Below are 16,700 nucleotides of genomic sequence, written 5' to 3'. Positions count from 1 at the left end.
TTATACTGAGCAGAAGATCAGGATATCCTGCAAAGGTGGTGTGCTTATTTCAATACTGATGCCCGCACCTTACGACTGCGTTTCCTTTTACCTGTTTTACCCTGGAATTAGATTCCGTATTTTACTTTTCCTTGCTATGCTTGCGAGACTAAATCAATTAATACACCACCACTATCGCTGCTGCTGCTACTGCCTCTGCACCATTCAGCTAGGGAATCCTTTCTTCTCTTCGTCCCTTCCCAATTGCCTCTCGTAGGATCCGTCTTGCTTTTCAGCCAGCCTAGACCGTGGGCTATTTTGAGAAGAGATGATGATGGCACAAGGATTGGGCGGTTAAGCCTACTCAGTTCTACCGGGTTTGACACAGCTTCTCATTCTTAAAACCATTCCCCCCCCCCCCCACACACACAGATGCAACGGTTGGCTTTGCTTAAGATGGGATGCCCAGGCATCCATCCACACAGTGGCTCAGGTCATGGGGTGGCTGGTTTTGCGCCGAACCAGAAACTACCCAATTGCATTTTAGCTTAGCCTAAGCTTGGGCATGGTGATGAGGATGATCGTGAGGAGGATGATGAGGATATTAGCTCACGGCATTACCATCCCCATCAAAACCGGAAGACCGAAAAGGGCGGGGATGTGCTATGTTTGCACACTGTGGCCGGGGCTTTGTGTGTGTGTGTGTGTGTGTGTGTGTGTGTGTGTGTCTCTGTCTGTGCCATCCTTAATAGTCTTTTTTGAATGTCAGCGCTGCTGTAACCTTTTCTGCCCCAGTAAAGGAAGGTTGTGGGGGAATTTAGACGAAAGATCTCACCCGCGGTGCAAAAATCCAGGATTTTTTTTTAAAGAAATGGGGGAAAATGAGGGGGATCGCGAGCCGTGTCGCTGTCCAGGTGCTGAATCGCTTCAGCCTCCTTGGCTGGGTGGCCAAGACAGTCCGAAAGGTGCCTTCGGACAAAGGGGCGCGTTTCGCGGGTGGTGGTGGTGGTGGTGGTGGGGATTTGCGCTCACCTTTTCCCTCCATTTCCCCCCACCCCACCCCAGCCCACTCCTGCCTCATCTTTGTTCCTCTTTCTGCGGGGAATTCACTCGCGGTCAGGAATTTTCGGGCTGGGGGGGGTGGGAGAAGAGGAGGACCGCACGTGCTCAGCTTACCATTCCTCCCCGCGCGCGCCACCCCCCTCTTCCCCTTTCAGACCCGCGGCATAATCGAAGCTGCCCAACCCCTTCCTTTCATTCATGCCACCCTGCCTTCCCCCCATGCCTCCCCCGACCCCCACCCCCCCCCCCACCCCCGCCCATAGACCGCAGAAGGGTCCGTTTGAACGTCCCGACGCGGCGCTTACCTGACTTGGGCTGGATGCTTTTGCGGGGCGATGGGCGGAGGTCTCGGCTCCTTCCGAGGCGCGTCCCCCTTGCGGTCTCTTCCTTACCCCCCCAAAAAAATACAAACACACACACAGACCCCGGGCTTGGCTTTTTGCCTCCTGAATCTCGGCCCCGGGGCAGATTTTCCGCTCGGAGACCGGAGGGTGTGCGGGGAACGAGGGCGGAGAAGCATCACCCGCCGCCGAGGCGCGCCAGCGCGTCTCCGCCCCGGCAGCAGCAGCAGCGCTGTGAGAGCCCAGCCAAATGCTTCAACTTTATTTACGGGGGGGGGGGGGTGTAGCTTCATCAAAGTGGGAGGAGCCTGGGCATGGAGGGAGGGGGAGCAGTGGGAAAGCACACACGCACACATCTCTACGCACCTCGCTTTAGCCCAGATCTCCCTTTTGCGGGAGAGGCTAGCCTCTTGCAAGAGCAGAGGGGAGGAGGAGGAGGAGGAGGAGGAGGAGGAGGAGGAGGAGGAGGAGGAGGAGGAGGAGGAGGAGGAGGAGGAGGAGGAAGGGGAAAGAGATTGAAGCGGGTTGTAGGTTCCTCTTTCTCTGGAAGGGCTGCCCTTTTTCATCCAGAACCCATTTAAGCTTTCCCGTTTGAAATGAAGGGCGCGCCCCAAGGGAATGTGGCGCTGCAGAGACGCTCAGTTTTGGGGCTGGGGGCTGAGGAGGGGGGGGGCTGGGTGGTGTGTGTGGAGGCTGGCACAGAAGAATGGTTAGGGTTGTATTTTTCAAGGCCATCTTTGGTGAAATGCCGGGGACTCGCAGTGTTTCTCAACCGTGGCAACTTGGCAAGATGATGCGTTGGACTTCACTTCCCAGAATTCCCCAGCCAACAGAAACACTATTCCAGACTGTACTTCAGAAGAAAGCGGGTTAGTACTTGAGTGAAAGACCACCAAGGAAATGTAGCCCTGCAGAATAGATTGAGAAGATTTGGGGGTGGTGTGCTGGAAGAAGAAAATGATCACGAATGAAGGCAAAGATACGCGTCCCGGGATAATGATTCGGTCAGCCGGACCAGAGGTTTATTTTTATACCCAGCATGAGCCCAAAAGCTTGGAAGAATAAATCTTTGGTCCCAGATTGGATCCTGCAGAATAATCAACCTTTATTGTGATCTAAAAAAAAAAAACCCTGTCTGGATCTAACCATGATGACGGCTGCAGATCTATTTAGCTAACTCTGACTGTTCTTGCAATAGCCAAGAAGGGTTGAACTAGTTAGCACTTTGATTAGAGGTTTCCAAGAAGTTTTAGGAAGGGAAATTGAAGAAGGGAAGTTTTCTTGGAAAAGGCAAGGACAAAACACAACTGAACAGCCGAAGATAAAGCCGCAGCAGTGTTCACGAAACCCGTCAAAAGCAAGTTTGCATCAAGGACATCTTAACCTGGGTAGAAACACTGTGAGTCATTCTGGCTGAGGGAACGAAAAGGAATGGCAAAAAAATGTCATTTGTTCCAAATGACATTAGTAAAAACAACAACAACAGCCCCCTAAAAACCCTTTCATCTGCTTGAAAGATATTACATATAATCCTTGACTTACAACAACTCATTTAGTGACTGTTCCAAGTTACAACGGCTCTAAAAACAGTTACTTATGACCGTTTTTCATGCTTACGACTGTTGCAATATCCCCATGTCACATGATCAATATTCAGACACTTGGCAATTGACATCTTTACGACGATCGTAGCATCCTAGGATCATGTGATCACCTTTTGCAACCTTCTGACAAGCAAACTCAATGGGGAAGCCAGATTCACTTAACAACCGTGATGCTAATTTACCAACTGCAATGATTCACTTAACAACTGTGGCGAGAAAAGTCATAAGATGGGGCAAAACTCACTTTAAAATTGTCTCACTTAACAACAGAAATTTTGAGCTCAATTATTGCCGTACGTTGAGGACTACCTGTATTTATACTGTAAACCCTGCTCTTTATTTCAGCCTGCCCTGGAGGGACTACAGTTCCTATTATCCCTAGCCAGGATGCCCAATTGCCGTTGTAGCAGGAAAGAACTATAGTCTAATAGATTTGCAGAATGTTGGCTTGGGGAAAAAAATCTTGCTTATTTATAATTTGAAGAATGATTTTTGCTACAAGGAACTGCATCACCAGAGTTCGTTAAGAAATGGAATTGAATCCTTTGGGCATTGAATGACTGAGGTTTGCATGATTAAAGTCATATCCATTTCATTTCCCCTTCAGACGAATCACGCTTGGGGTTTTTCCTTGTCTTAAATTCTTATTGTTCTTATGATGCCAACCCATTTGGAATCCTATAACTTGCTGAAATGATTGGGGCCATTCTGTTCTTGAGTGTATTTTGCCAACATGCCCTCTTGTTTATCTCTCATAAAAAGAAATAAACATTACTCTGACAGATGGGATGAAAGAGGCAATGATGGCCAGGAGCAAAAGTAAAAAAAAATAACAAACTGCTTGCTGCCCTGAATGAATTCCAGCACTCCAAGAAAAAAAAAAGGCAAGGTGGAAATAAGACATAATGTGGCCAATTGTTTGGGGAAATCTGCCTGAGTTTTGCTGTGATCCTTTCTTCAGACCGAAGGCTGAAGCAGCCGTGGAAATGATGGATGAAATAAATTAGCCTCATTGCCCCAATTGGGACTCTTCTGAGCCAAGCAGATTTTCTTTTTAAAAAATTATCCCACCTTTTAAATATATTTCTATCTATTATATATCATCTATCATCTATCATCTATCATCTATCTGTCTGTCTATCTATCTGTCTATCTATCTATCTATCTATCTATCTATCTATCTATCTATCATCTATCTGTCTTTCTGTCTGTCTGTCTGTATCTATCATTATCTATCTATCTATCTATCTATCTATCTATCTATCTATCTATCTATCTATCTATCTATCTAATATCCTATCTAATATCTTCTAATATTATCTATCTGTCTGTCTGTCTGTCAGTCTATCTAATATCATCTAACTAATTAGCTATCTATATCTGTCTAATATGTATATATATATATATATATACACACACACACACAACTCAAGGTGGCAAACATATTTAGTACAGTACTTCTTCCTCCTCCTATTTTTGTCACAATAACAACCTGTGAGGTGGGTTGGGCTGAAAGAGTGACTGGCTCAAGGTCACCCTGCCAGCTGTCACGCCTAAAGTGGAACTAGAACTTACAGTCTCCTGGTGATTGACCCAGAATCAACCAGCTGGGTTTCATGCCTAAGGCAGGACTAGAACTCACCGCCTCCTGGTGATTGGCCCAAAGTCACCCAGGCAGCTTACATGCATAAGGTGGGACTAGAACTCACCGTCCCTGGTTTCTAGACTAGCAGCTTAACCACTACATTAAACTGGTTCTTTGGGTTTTCCCCTCCTTCTTTCTACTGATATTTAGAGTCAGAAGTGACTTGAAGCCAAGTGATTTAAAGGCCTGATTTGAAAAACCTCTGTGATTCATGGAACACAACCTCAGCCTTTCATTCAGTTTTGAAGACAAAGGCTGTGCACATTTTCCAAGAATAATTTTTCACATAGAAGAAGTGGCTTCTGGTATTCTTCACAGCCGTTATAAGTGCAAATATGTTTTAACCTCTCTCTCCAAAGTTACATCATAGTAGTCTTCTTTCTTTAATCGATCTTGTCTAATCATAGAAGCCATAAATCACAAGTTCATATTTTTTTTATTTCTTTGCATAAAGCTTGTAAGAGGCTTCCCTTTATCAGTAAATGTAGATAATGTCTATAATCAATCACTTTATCCATTTCAACAAAACCTGTCCACAAACAATTCCTCCATGGTGGGTAGCATTGAGTCTTTCTGCCTCTGAATACACTAACCTCAGCCCAGTAATCATATACTGAAATACTCTTTCATGACTTTTGTCTATTTATCCATTCGACCTAAACGGAAAAGCTCTGGCTTCAATTGAATATTTACCTTTAAAATCCTCTGTATCAAACTATGTGTTTGAATCCAATTTCTTCTAGCTGTTTTGCATGCCCACCAAATATGACAAAATGTCCCTTCATGCTGTTCCCATTCCCCACATAGATTTGAAGCACCTTTATATAATCTAGATGATTTTTCTGGTTTCATGTAATACTGATGCATCATTTTATTAAAAAAAAATCTTTCAGATCATCCCATTTACATTTCAACTCTTTTAATGACACTTCCCCGCTGAGCCATCTGTACATTAGAACCAAAATTCTTAGCCACTGTATCATGTATCTTTTCTGTTTCAAATTTCAACCAAAATTATACACTGTGGAAATTACACGTTCATCAGCAGTACACAATTGTTACTTTGCTCCATAGTCTTTTTATCCACTTTAAATCTTTCAGATAACTGTAAACGGGGGAACCGTAGACAACTATATATGCTCTTCTGCTATCAATTGCTCTCTTGATTAAATTTCCCTTGATAGTTTTCCAATAAGTCCTGCTACCTCAATCATTTATACTTGTCTTCTTCTATGATGTGCTATTTTTGAGCACATCCTGGATTTATATCTATTCCATATTATCAATAAAGCATGTCTAATAAAATGATTTTTAAAGTTCACATTAAGTTTAACTTCATCGTACTATAAATATCCATGTCATCCAAACCTCAGATTGGAATCTTCTAACTGTAAAAGTCTTGTTTCCCGGCAACACCCATTCTCTCATCCAGACCAAACAACAAGCAGTGAAATACAATTTCAAATCTGGGAAAACCAATCCACCCGATTTCCTTTGCATCTTGTAACACTTTACTGTATATTCAACGTGTGTGTGTGTGTGTGTGTGTGTGTTTTCTCCTTGTGATATAAATTCCACACCTATCTAGCACTTCTACACCATGGAGCTGAGCAATCACGTTGCTTTGCTGGAGGAGATGGGCTTCTGTGGATGTGCAGCACAGGCAGAGAAATAAGTAACTGGCTTGGGGGAGCAGTGGAAGATAGTGTCCAGGTGTGTTTGCAGGATATGCCCAATAGCAATAGCATTTAGACTTATATACCGCTTCATAGTGCTTTACAGCCCGCTCTTAAGTGGCTTACAGAGTCAGCCTATGGCCGCCAACAATCTAGGTCCTCATTTTACCAACCTTAGAAGGATGGAAGGCTGAGTCAACCTTGAGCCAGTCAGAATCGAACTGCTGGCAGTTGGCAGAATCAGCTTGCAATACTGCATTCTAGCCACTGTGGCACCAGAGCATGATAGACAGACAGACAGATAGAGATAGCACTTAGACTTATATACTGCTTCATAGCGCTTTACAGCCCTCTCTAAGTGGTTTACAGTGTATTGTCCCCCCCAAAATCTGGGTCTTTGTTTTACTGACCTCGGGAGGATAGAAGGCTGAGTCAACCTTGAGCTGGTCAGAATCGAACTCCTGATGGTTGGCAGAGTTAGATGAAATTCTGTGAACACCCCTGGACAGGAATAGCGAATGTCGCTATCTTCCAATGACACTCACGTTCCTACCTAGACAAACTGAAGTGCCGAATAAGGACAAAGTGCAGCCCACTGTAAACTACTCAGCGTCACAATGTTTGAGTCAGCACTCAGGTGGCCATATCAATTCCATAGCGTAACTGAAAGAGCTCCCATGGATCAAAGGGCTTGAGATGACACGAGAATCTGTCTACTGGATTTATCAATACTTCTTTCTCTCTCCCTCTCTCTTTTCATCTCCACCTCCACCTCTATATTGTTTTTCGACCTTATGATTGATTGATGAAGAAAAGTGCAACTTCTAAAACCAAGCATGGACATTTTGAGAACCATAAAGTCTGTGCCATCTGAACTGGGTGTGTCTAGTGAAAAGAAGGACTAAGGGTGTCACGATTGCAGCGTTCCAATATTTGAGGGGTTGCCCCAAAGAAGAGGCGGTGTGTGTGTGTGTCAAGCTATTCTCCAAAGCGCCTGAAGGCAGGACAAGAAGCCACGGATGGAAACTCATCCAGGAGAGAAGCAACTTAGAACTAAGGAGAGATTTTCCCTACAGAATGAATAACCAGTAGAACAGCTTCAACTTCAGAAGTTATGAGTTTTAAACAGAGACTGGACAGCCATTTATCTGGAATGATATAGGGTCTCCTGCTCAAGCAGCAGTTTGGACTAGAAGGCCTCCAAGGTTCATTTGTTCAGTGAGTTTTGCCCCGTTTTACAACCTTTCTTGCCACCGTTGTTAAGTGAATCAGTGCAGTTATTAAGTTAGCGACACAGTTGTTATGTGAATCTGGCTTCCCCCGTTGACTTTGCTTGTCAGAAGGTCGCAACAGGGGAATCACATGACCCCGGGACACCGCAACCGTCGTAGATATGAGTCAGCTGCCCAAGTGTCTGAATTTTGATCGTGTGACCGTCGGGGCACGGCAACGGCCGCCAGTGTGAAAAACGCTCCTACGTCCCTTTTTTTCCCAGTGCCGCTGTAACTTTGAACGGTCAGTAAACGAACGGTGCCTGTGTGCCTCCAAACGTGAATTCAGTGGGGTTCTTTTACAGCGCTACCTTCTCGGAGGCCTTTGGCAAGAAGATTTTTTTTTCTTTTGCCTGCAGAATTACAGGACACGTCTTCTCCTCCTCTTGGCCACAGTTTTGCCTGCACGTCTTTCGGTATGAAATCTGGGCTTTTGTCGCCTTGCATTAGGCAAACTGTCACTTTTGATCAGGCTGCCTGCTCTCCGGCCCACAGTAATTGAGCTCAGCAGGGCAGCTAGAATGAAACTGGAATGTGAGAATGCTCTCTGCTCGCTCATGTGGAAACAGTCCCGAGAGGAATGCTGATGGTATCTCTGCAGACATACAGGCCCGAACCATCCCCTCTTGACTGGAACTTGACATTGGTCCAATCGTCTCAAAGCTGATTCAGTCCAATTTCTGATCAGGAGGAATGTCTTGATTCAGAAAGTCAACTCAAACTGTTGGGTTGGATTTGTCTGTTTCTCCAATTGTCAGCTATCTGGGTTGCTGAAATAAAACCTACGGGCATGTGAGCCCATAGGAGGAATGGGAGTGTGGGAAGTGTCTCCAAAGAGTCTCTCGCAGGGGTAGGCAACCTTGGCTCTCTTATGACTCGTGGACTTCAACTCCCAGAATTCCTGAGCCAGGGGTAGGCAACCTTGGCTCTTTTATGACTCGTGGACTTCAATTCCCAGAATTCCTGAGCCAGGGGTAGGCAACCTTGGCTCTTTTATGACTCGTGGACTTCAATTCCCAGAATTCCTGAGCCAGGGGTAGGCAACCTTGGCTCTTTTATGACTCGTGGACTTCAACTCCCAGAATTCCTGAGCCAGGGGTAGGCAACCTTGGCTCTTTTATGACTCGTGGACTTCAATTCCCAGAATTCCTGAGCCAGGGGTAGGCAACCTTGGCTCTTTTATGACTCGTGGACTTCAACTCCCAGAATTCCTGAGCCAGGGGTAGGCAACCTTGGCTCTTTTATGACTCGTGGACTTCAACTCCCAGAATTCCTGAGCCGGGGTAGGCAACCTTGGCTCTTTTATGACTCGTGGACTTCAACTCCCAGAATTCCTGATCCATCCATGCTGGCTCAGGAATTCTGGGAGTTGAGGTCCATGAGTCATAAAAAAGCCAAGGTTGCCTACCCCTGTCCTAGTTCCTTCAACTGTAAAGGGGAGGAGGGGAGAGAAGTACTTTTGGACTTGCAAGACTCTGAATGAACTGGTTGGTGTTTCCTATTGGGAATGCTTCTAAAAGCCGGCTATCCTGGAAGTTCACTCGATGACTCTAGACGTCTTATTCCCTGTCAACCCTTGGGACATATGTGGGAGAATAGCAATAGCAATAGCACTTAGAGCTATATACCAGTCCACAGTGCTTTACCACACACTCTGAGCTGTTTAGAGTCAGCATCTTGTCCCCAGCAATCGGGGTCCTCATTTTACTGACCTTGGAAGGGTGGAAGGATTTGAAGGGAGTGAAGTTCAAAAGTAGTGTTAGAAAGGATTACTACACAAGAAAGAATAATGGGCTCTTGGAACCAACTTCCAGTGGAGAAGTGGGTCAATCAGCATTAACTGAGAATAGAATAGAATAGAATAGAAGAGAAGAGAAGAGAAGAGAAGAGAAGAGAAGAGAAGAGAAGAGAAGAGAAGAGAAGAGAAGAGAAGAGAAGAGGGAAGGGACCTTGGAGGTCTTCTAGTCCAGCCCCCTGCTCAAGCAGGAGAACCTATACCACCTCAGACAAGTGACTGTTCAGTCTCTTCTTGAAAATCTCCAGTGATGGAGCGCCCATGATTTCTGGAGGCAAGCTGTTCCACTGGTTGATTGTCCTCACTGTCAGGAAGGTTCTCCTTAATTCCAGGTTGCTTCTCTCTTTGACCATTTTCCATCCACTGTTTCTTGTCCTGCCCTCTGGTGCTTTGGAGAATAACGTGACTCCCTCTTCTTTGTGGCAGCCCCTCAAATACTGGAATACTGTTATCATATCTCCCGTTTCTTCTTTTCTTTAGACTAGACAAACCCAAGTCCCGCAGCCGTTCTTTGTAAGTCTCCAGGCCTTGGATCATCTTAGTTGCTCTTCCCTGAACTTTTTCCAAACTCTCAACATCTTTTTTTGTAGTATGGTGACCAAAACTGGCTGCAGTATTCCAGGTGTGGCCTCACTAGGGTTTTTATAAATGCTTGGGTTAAATACATGTCCATCATCCTACAAAAAATTAAGAAGAAAAAGAAAAACCTTCGAAGGATAGACTTAGTAGAGCCCTAGTAGAGCAGAGCACATCATGAGAAAGGCAGGGCTAGATGAATCAAAAGTTGGAATTAAGATTGCCGGAAGAAACATCAACAACCTAAGATATGCAGATGATACCACTCTAATGGCAGAAAGTGAAGAGGAACTAAAGAGCCTCTTGTTGCGAGTGAAGAAGGAGAGTGCAAAAGTTGGGTTGAAACTTAACATTAAGAAAACCAAGATCATGGCATCCGGTCCTCTCAATTCCTGGCAAATAGATGGGGAAGAAATGGAGGTAGTGACAGATTTTATTTTCCTGGGCTCCAAGATCACTGCAGATGGGGACTGTAGCCAAGAAATTAAAAGACGCTTGCTCCTCGGGAGGAAAGCCATGGCAAATCTAGACAGCACACTAAAAAGCAGAGACATCACCCTGTCAACAAAAGTGCGTATAGTCAAGGCTATGGTCTTCCCAGTTGGAATGTATGGCAGTGAAAGTTGGACCATAAGAAAGGCTGAGCGCCAAAGAATTGAAGCCTTTGAACTCTGGTGCTGGAGAAGACTCCTGCGAGTCCCTTGGACTGCAAGGCGATCAAACCGGTCAGTCCTAGAGGAGATCAACCCTGACTGCTCTTTAGAAGGCCAGATCCTGAAGCTAAAACTCAAATACTTTGGCCACCTAATGAGAAGGAAGGACTCACTGGAGAAGAGCCTAATGCTGGGAAAGGTTGAGGGCAAGAGAAGAAGGGGACGACAGAGAATGAGGAGGCTGGATGGAGTCACTGAAGCAGTAGGCGTGAGCTTAAATGGACTCCAGAAGATGGTAGAGGACAGGAAGGCCTGGAGGAACATTGTCCATAGGGTCGCGATGGGTCGGACACGACTTCGCAACTAACAACAACAACAACAAAGGTCTTTGTCTATCATCTGTTTTCTATGTTTGCCACCAGTGTAGAGGGTGGGAAGAAAGCAGCATGATAGGCAACCAAGCACTCACTTCTTTTTAAGAGAAATTTTACCTGTCACAGTACAAGCTAATAAAACATTCCACATGATTCTGCTGGCATCGGGAAAAAATGCATATTGCTTTCTTGCTAAGCAAGTTTCTTCTGATTTTTGCAAGGCTCTGAGAAGCTGATTCATTTACTGAGCAGTCATGCTTTGCCTGTCTTTGTAATTTGCCTCTGTGTTAAGTAACGGTACAACCAGTTGTTCTAAAGTTAACAAGGACACAATGAAATCTTGCAAGAAATATCAAGTTGAATCAGGATTTTTTTTAAAGGCCTCATTCTCTTTCCAACAGCTGGCTGACAAGTTTAAAAAGAGCGACAAGCGGATTGCGTGGGGAAATCTTAAAAGACTAAAATTAAGCCTTAATAGATTGAGTCACAAAACAGAACGAAATGCTTGCTGGAAAAAAAATATATAAGTCTCTCTCTCTCTCTCTCTCTCTCTCTCTCTCTCTCTCTCTCTCTCTCTCTCTCTCTCTCTCTCTCTCTCTCTCTCTCTCTCTCTCTCTCTCTCTCTCTCCTCTCCCTCCCCCCCTCTCCCTCCTCCCTCCCTTTCTCTTTCTCTCTCACACACATCTATATATATTACATCTATATGAGTAAAACATGTTGGTGGGTCAATAGGAAGGAAATTTAATTTAAAATATAAAGTCTTACAGCAATGAGTTCCACATATGGGACTTGGCTACCACAAACACTTCTGTGCATCTTTGCAATCCGGGTGACTCAGAAAGCAATTAAATCTCCAGACCTGATTACACAACTGCTTCATAAGCAGCTGATCACTCTCTCGTGAGCTTCTGAAAGCGACTGCTGGCCACCGAACGATAGAAAATGCTAAAACGGGTGAGCTGGACCCAGTTTTGGAAGCTCTACTTATCTCTCTTGATTAGCACTTTGGGGCTGGAATATTGTTGAAAAGTAATAAAAGAAGGGAAGGGGAACAGGTGTGTCAATTGTACCTGTCCTGTATTTGGTGGCTCTCAGCATTTCCAATATACAAGGCAGAGAAGCCTGGCACTCTGAGAATTTGGCCATCCACAGGCTCATAGACAAAACAACATCTACATACCATTCAAAAGAGACAATCAACAAGCCAAGAAGGGAATGTAGAAACCAAAATATCTCCCCGCCAGCAATCAACATCCGGATGAGCAGAGATTAGCTGCAAGATTAACATCAGACCAACAGTCAAGAAGTAAACAATCCCCCAATCAAAGAACTGACAAACAAGCTAACAGTAAACAGCCAGGCCAAAGAATCACTAAGACCACCCCCACCAAAATAGACAAGAGTAAGCCACTACAATAGGAAATGAGGGTAAACCCCACACCCTTATAGTGCTGACATGTTACCTAATTTGGGTAATGAAACATCTGCAAAGAAACAACTAAGCTCAGAAAACATCAAGAACCACACAGTTCTTTTTCTTTCCTCCTCCTCCTCTTCCTACTCCTCCCCCTCCTCCTCTGCCTCCTGCCCCTCCTCCTCCTCCTGTTCTGAGCAAACCCTACTCCCTGCTAGCACTGAAGATGTTACCTACTTGGGTAAAGAAATGTCTGCAAGAAAACAACCAAGTTCAGAGAACACCAAGGACTCCTCCTTTCAAACCTATTTCCAGAAATGTGCAGTGATGCTTGAGTTTGGCTTACACCTGGATTGCCATTTCTCCATCGTTACCCCATTCCTTCTTTGTTCAGGTCCCTCCTGAGGTGTCCTTTCCATCATGAGGACCGGGGACACCCATGGGGGAAGGACGCTGGTCAGGAAATTCAAAATAGCGAGACCAAGCGATCGATCAAAAGCCCAGCTTTCCCCTCCCCCACCACGTCCCGTATATGAACGATGTAAAAAGGAGCAGGGCATTGCTCATCTGGCTGTGGCTGCCATTTTTAATTTATTTTTCAATTCCCCTGAGAATGACTCTTGATTCTAGTGGAAGAAATGCTTCCTGCAGAAAGAAGATTTACTGCATCCTGCTTTCCACCAAGCTTTCTGGAACGGTCATTTTGAAGAAATGCCATGTAGAGAGTTTCATAAAATGGCTGCTAGAAAGGGGGGGGGGAAACTGTCTGATTGCAAGAAGACTGGCTTAGTTATGGCTAGAGAGAGAATCCATAACTCTCCAAAATAATTGAAAGTGCTTTAAAAATGCAGAATTCTCTCTTCCCAATATGTTTTCAAGACCCCTGTCGATTACCTGGTCCAATCTCTGCAGTTTCCTTGGCAAGGTTTTTCCACAGGTAGTTTGCTGTTGTTGTTGTTAGTTGCGAAGTCGTGTCCGACCCATCGCGACCCTATGGACAATGTTCCTCCAGGCCTTCCTGTCCTCTACCATCTTTTGGAGTCCATCTAAACTCACGCCTATTGCTTCAATGACTCCATCCAGCCACCTCATTCTCTGTCGTCCCCTTCTTCTATTGCCCTCGATCTTTCCCAGCATGAGGCTCTTCTCCAGGGAGTCCTTCCTTCTCATTAGGTGGCCAAAGTACTTGAGTTTTAGCTTCAGGATCTGGCCTTCTAAAGAGCAGTCAGGATTGATCTCCTCTAGGACTGACCGGTTTGATCGCCTTGCAGTCCAAGGGACTCGCAGGAGTCTTCTCCAGCACCACAGTTCAAAGGCCTCAATTCTTTGGTGCTCAGCCTTTCTTATGGTCCAACTTTCACTGCCATACATTGCAACTGGAAAGACCATAGCCTTGACTATACGCACTTTTGTTGACAGGGTGATGTCTCTGCTTTTTAGTGTGCTGTCTAGATTTGCCATGGCTTTCCTCCCGAGGAGCAAGCGTCTTTTAATTTCTTGACTACAGTCCCCATCTGCAGTGATCTTGGAGCCCAGGAAAATAAAATCTGTCACTACCTCCATTTCTTCCCCATCTATTTGCCAGGAATTGAGAGGGCCAGATGCCATGATCTTGGTTTTCTTAATGTTTAGTTTCAACCCAAGTTTTGCACTCTCCTTCTTCACCCGCAACAAGAGGCTCTTTAGTTCTTCTTCACTTTCTGCCATTAGAGTGGTATCATCTGCATATCTTAGGTTGTTGATGTTTCTTCCGGCAATCTTAATTCCAACTTTTGATTCATCTAGCCCTGCCTTTCTCATGATGTGCTCTGCATATAAGTTAAATAGGCAAGGCGACAGTATACAGCCTTGCCGGACTCCTTTCCCAATTTTGAACCAATCAGTGGTTCCGTGTCCAGTTCTCACTGTTGCTTCTTGGCCCGCATATAGATTTCTCAAGAGACAAATAAGATGGTCTGGTATGCCCATCTCTTTAAGGACTTGCCAGAGTTTGTTATGATCCACACAATCAAAGGCTTTAGCATAGTCAATGAAGCAGAAGTAGATGTTTTTCTGGAACTCTCTAGCTTTCTCCATGATCCAGCGTATGTTAGCAATTTGATCTCTAGTTCCTCTGCCTCTTCGAAATCCTGCTTGTACTTCTGGTAGTTCTCGATCCACATACTGCTAGCTTGTAGAATTTTAAGCATAACTTTACTAGCATGAGAAATGAGTGCAATGGTGCGATAGTTTGAACATTCTTTGGCACTGCCTTTCTTTGGAATTGGAATGTAAACTGATCTTTTCCAATCCTGTGGCCACTGTCACCTCCACTAGCTTTGTTGTTGCTCAGCTTTTCTAAGGCCCACTTCACTTCACATTCTAGGATGTCTGGCTCGAGGTCAGTGACCACCTCATTGTGATTATCAGGGATGTTAAGCTCATTCTTGTATAGTTCTTTTGTGTAATTTTGCCACCTCTTCTTAATCTCTTCAGCCTCTGTTAGGTCCCTGCCATTTTGGTCCTTTATCATGCCCATTTTTGCATGAAACGTTCCTTTCATCTCTCCAATTTTCTTGAAAAGATCTCTGGTCCTCCCTATTCTATTGTTTTCTTCTATTTCTTTGCATTGTTCATTTAAGAAGGCATTCTTATCTCTTCTAGCTATTCTTTGGAATTCTGCATTTAATTGGGCATATCTTTCTTTTTCTCCCTTGCCTTTCGCTTCCCTCCTTTCCTCAGCTATTTGCAAAGCTTCCTCAGACAGCCATTTTGCTTTCTTGCATTTCTTTTCCTTTGGGATGGTTTTAGTTGCTACCTCTTGTAAAATGTTGTGAACCTCCATCCATAGTTCTTCAGGCACTCTGTCTATCAGATCTAATTCCTTAAATCTATTTGTCACCTCTACTGTATATTCAACAGGGATATGATTTAATTCATACCTGACTGGCCTAGCGCTTTTCCCTACTTTCTTTAATTTAAGCCTAAACTTTGCAACAAGAAGCTCATGGTCTGAGCCACAGTCAGCTCCTGGTCTTGTTTTTACTGACTGTATAGAGCTTCTCCATCTTTGGCTGCAGAGCATATAGTCAATCTGATTTCTGTGTTGACCGTCTGGTGATGTCCATGTGTAAAGCCGTCTCTTGGGTTGTTGGAAAAGAGTGTTTGCTATGACCATTGCATTCTCTTGACAAAATTCTATCAGCCTGTGCCCTGCTTCATTTTGTACTCCAAGGCCAAACTTGCCTGTTATTCTGGTTATCTTTTGGCTTCCTACTTTAGCATTCCAATCCCCCATGATGATAAGGACATCATTTTTTGGTGTTAGTTCTATAAGGTGCTGTAGGGCTTCATAGAACCGGTCAATTTCATCCTCTTCAGCACCGGTGGTTGGGGCATAGACTTGGACTACTGTGATATTGAATGGTTTGCCTTGGATTCGAACTGAGATCATTCTGTCATTTTGAGGATTGTATCCCAGTATTGCTTTTCCTATTTTTTTATTGACTATGAAGGCTACTCCATTTCTTCTGAGGGATTCTTGCCCGCAGTAGTATACCTGATGGTCATCTGAATTAAATTCACCCATTCCTGTCCATTTTAGTTCGCTGATACCTAAGATGTCGATGTTCAGTCTTGTCATCTCTTGTTTGACCACGTCCAGCTTGCCTTGATTCATGGATCTTACATTCCAGGTTCCTATGGAGAAAAAATCTTTACAGCATCGGACTTTCCTTTCACCACCAGACACATCCACAGCTGAGCGTCCTTTCAGCTTTGGCCCAGTCGCTTCATTCTTTCTGGCGCTACTAGTACTAGCCCTCTGCTCTTCCCCAGTAGCATATTGGACGCCTTCCGACCTGAGGGGCTCATCTTCCAGCGTCATATCGTTTTGCCTTTTGGTACTGTCCATAGGGTTTTCATGGCAAAGATACTGGAGTGGGTTGCCATTTCCTTCTCCAGTGGATCACGTTTTGTCAGAACTCTCTGCTATGACCTTTCCGTCTTGGGTGGCCCTGCACGGCATAGCTCATAGCTTCATTGAATTACGCAAGCCCCTTCGCCACGACAAGGCAGTAATCCATGAAGGGGGGTAGTTTGCTATTACCTGTTTTTCAGAGCTGAGAGAAAGCGGCTGGCCCAAGGTCACCAGACTGGCTTTGTGCCAAAGGCAAGTCTAGAACTTACAGTCACCCAGTTTCTCGCCTGATGCCTTAACCACTACACCAAACTGGCCGTCAGACGGTGATTACCTGACCGGGGAAAACCAAACTCCTTTTCTTAACTCAGACAATACTTCAAGGTTACTTCTTCGTCGAGTCAAATACGAG

The sequence above is a fragment of the Vipera ursinii genome, assembly GCF_947247035.1.
Source record: "Vipera ursinii genome assembly, chromosome: 12".
Classification (NCBI taxonomy): Eukaryota; Metazoa; Chordata; class Lepidosauria; order Squamata; family Viperidae; genus Vipera; species Vipera ursinii.
Note: the sequence above shows the minus strand (reverse complement) of the source record.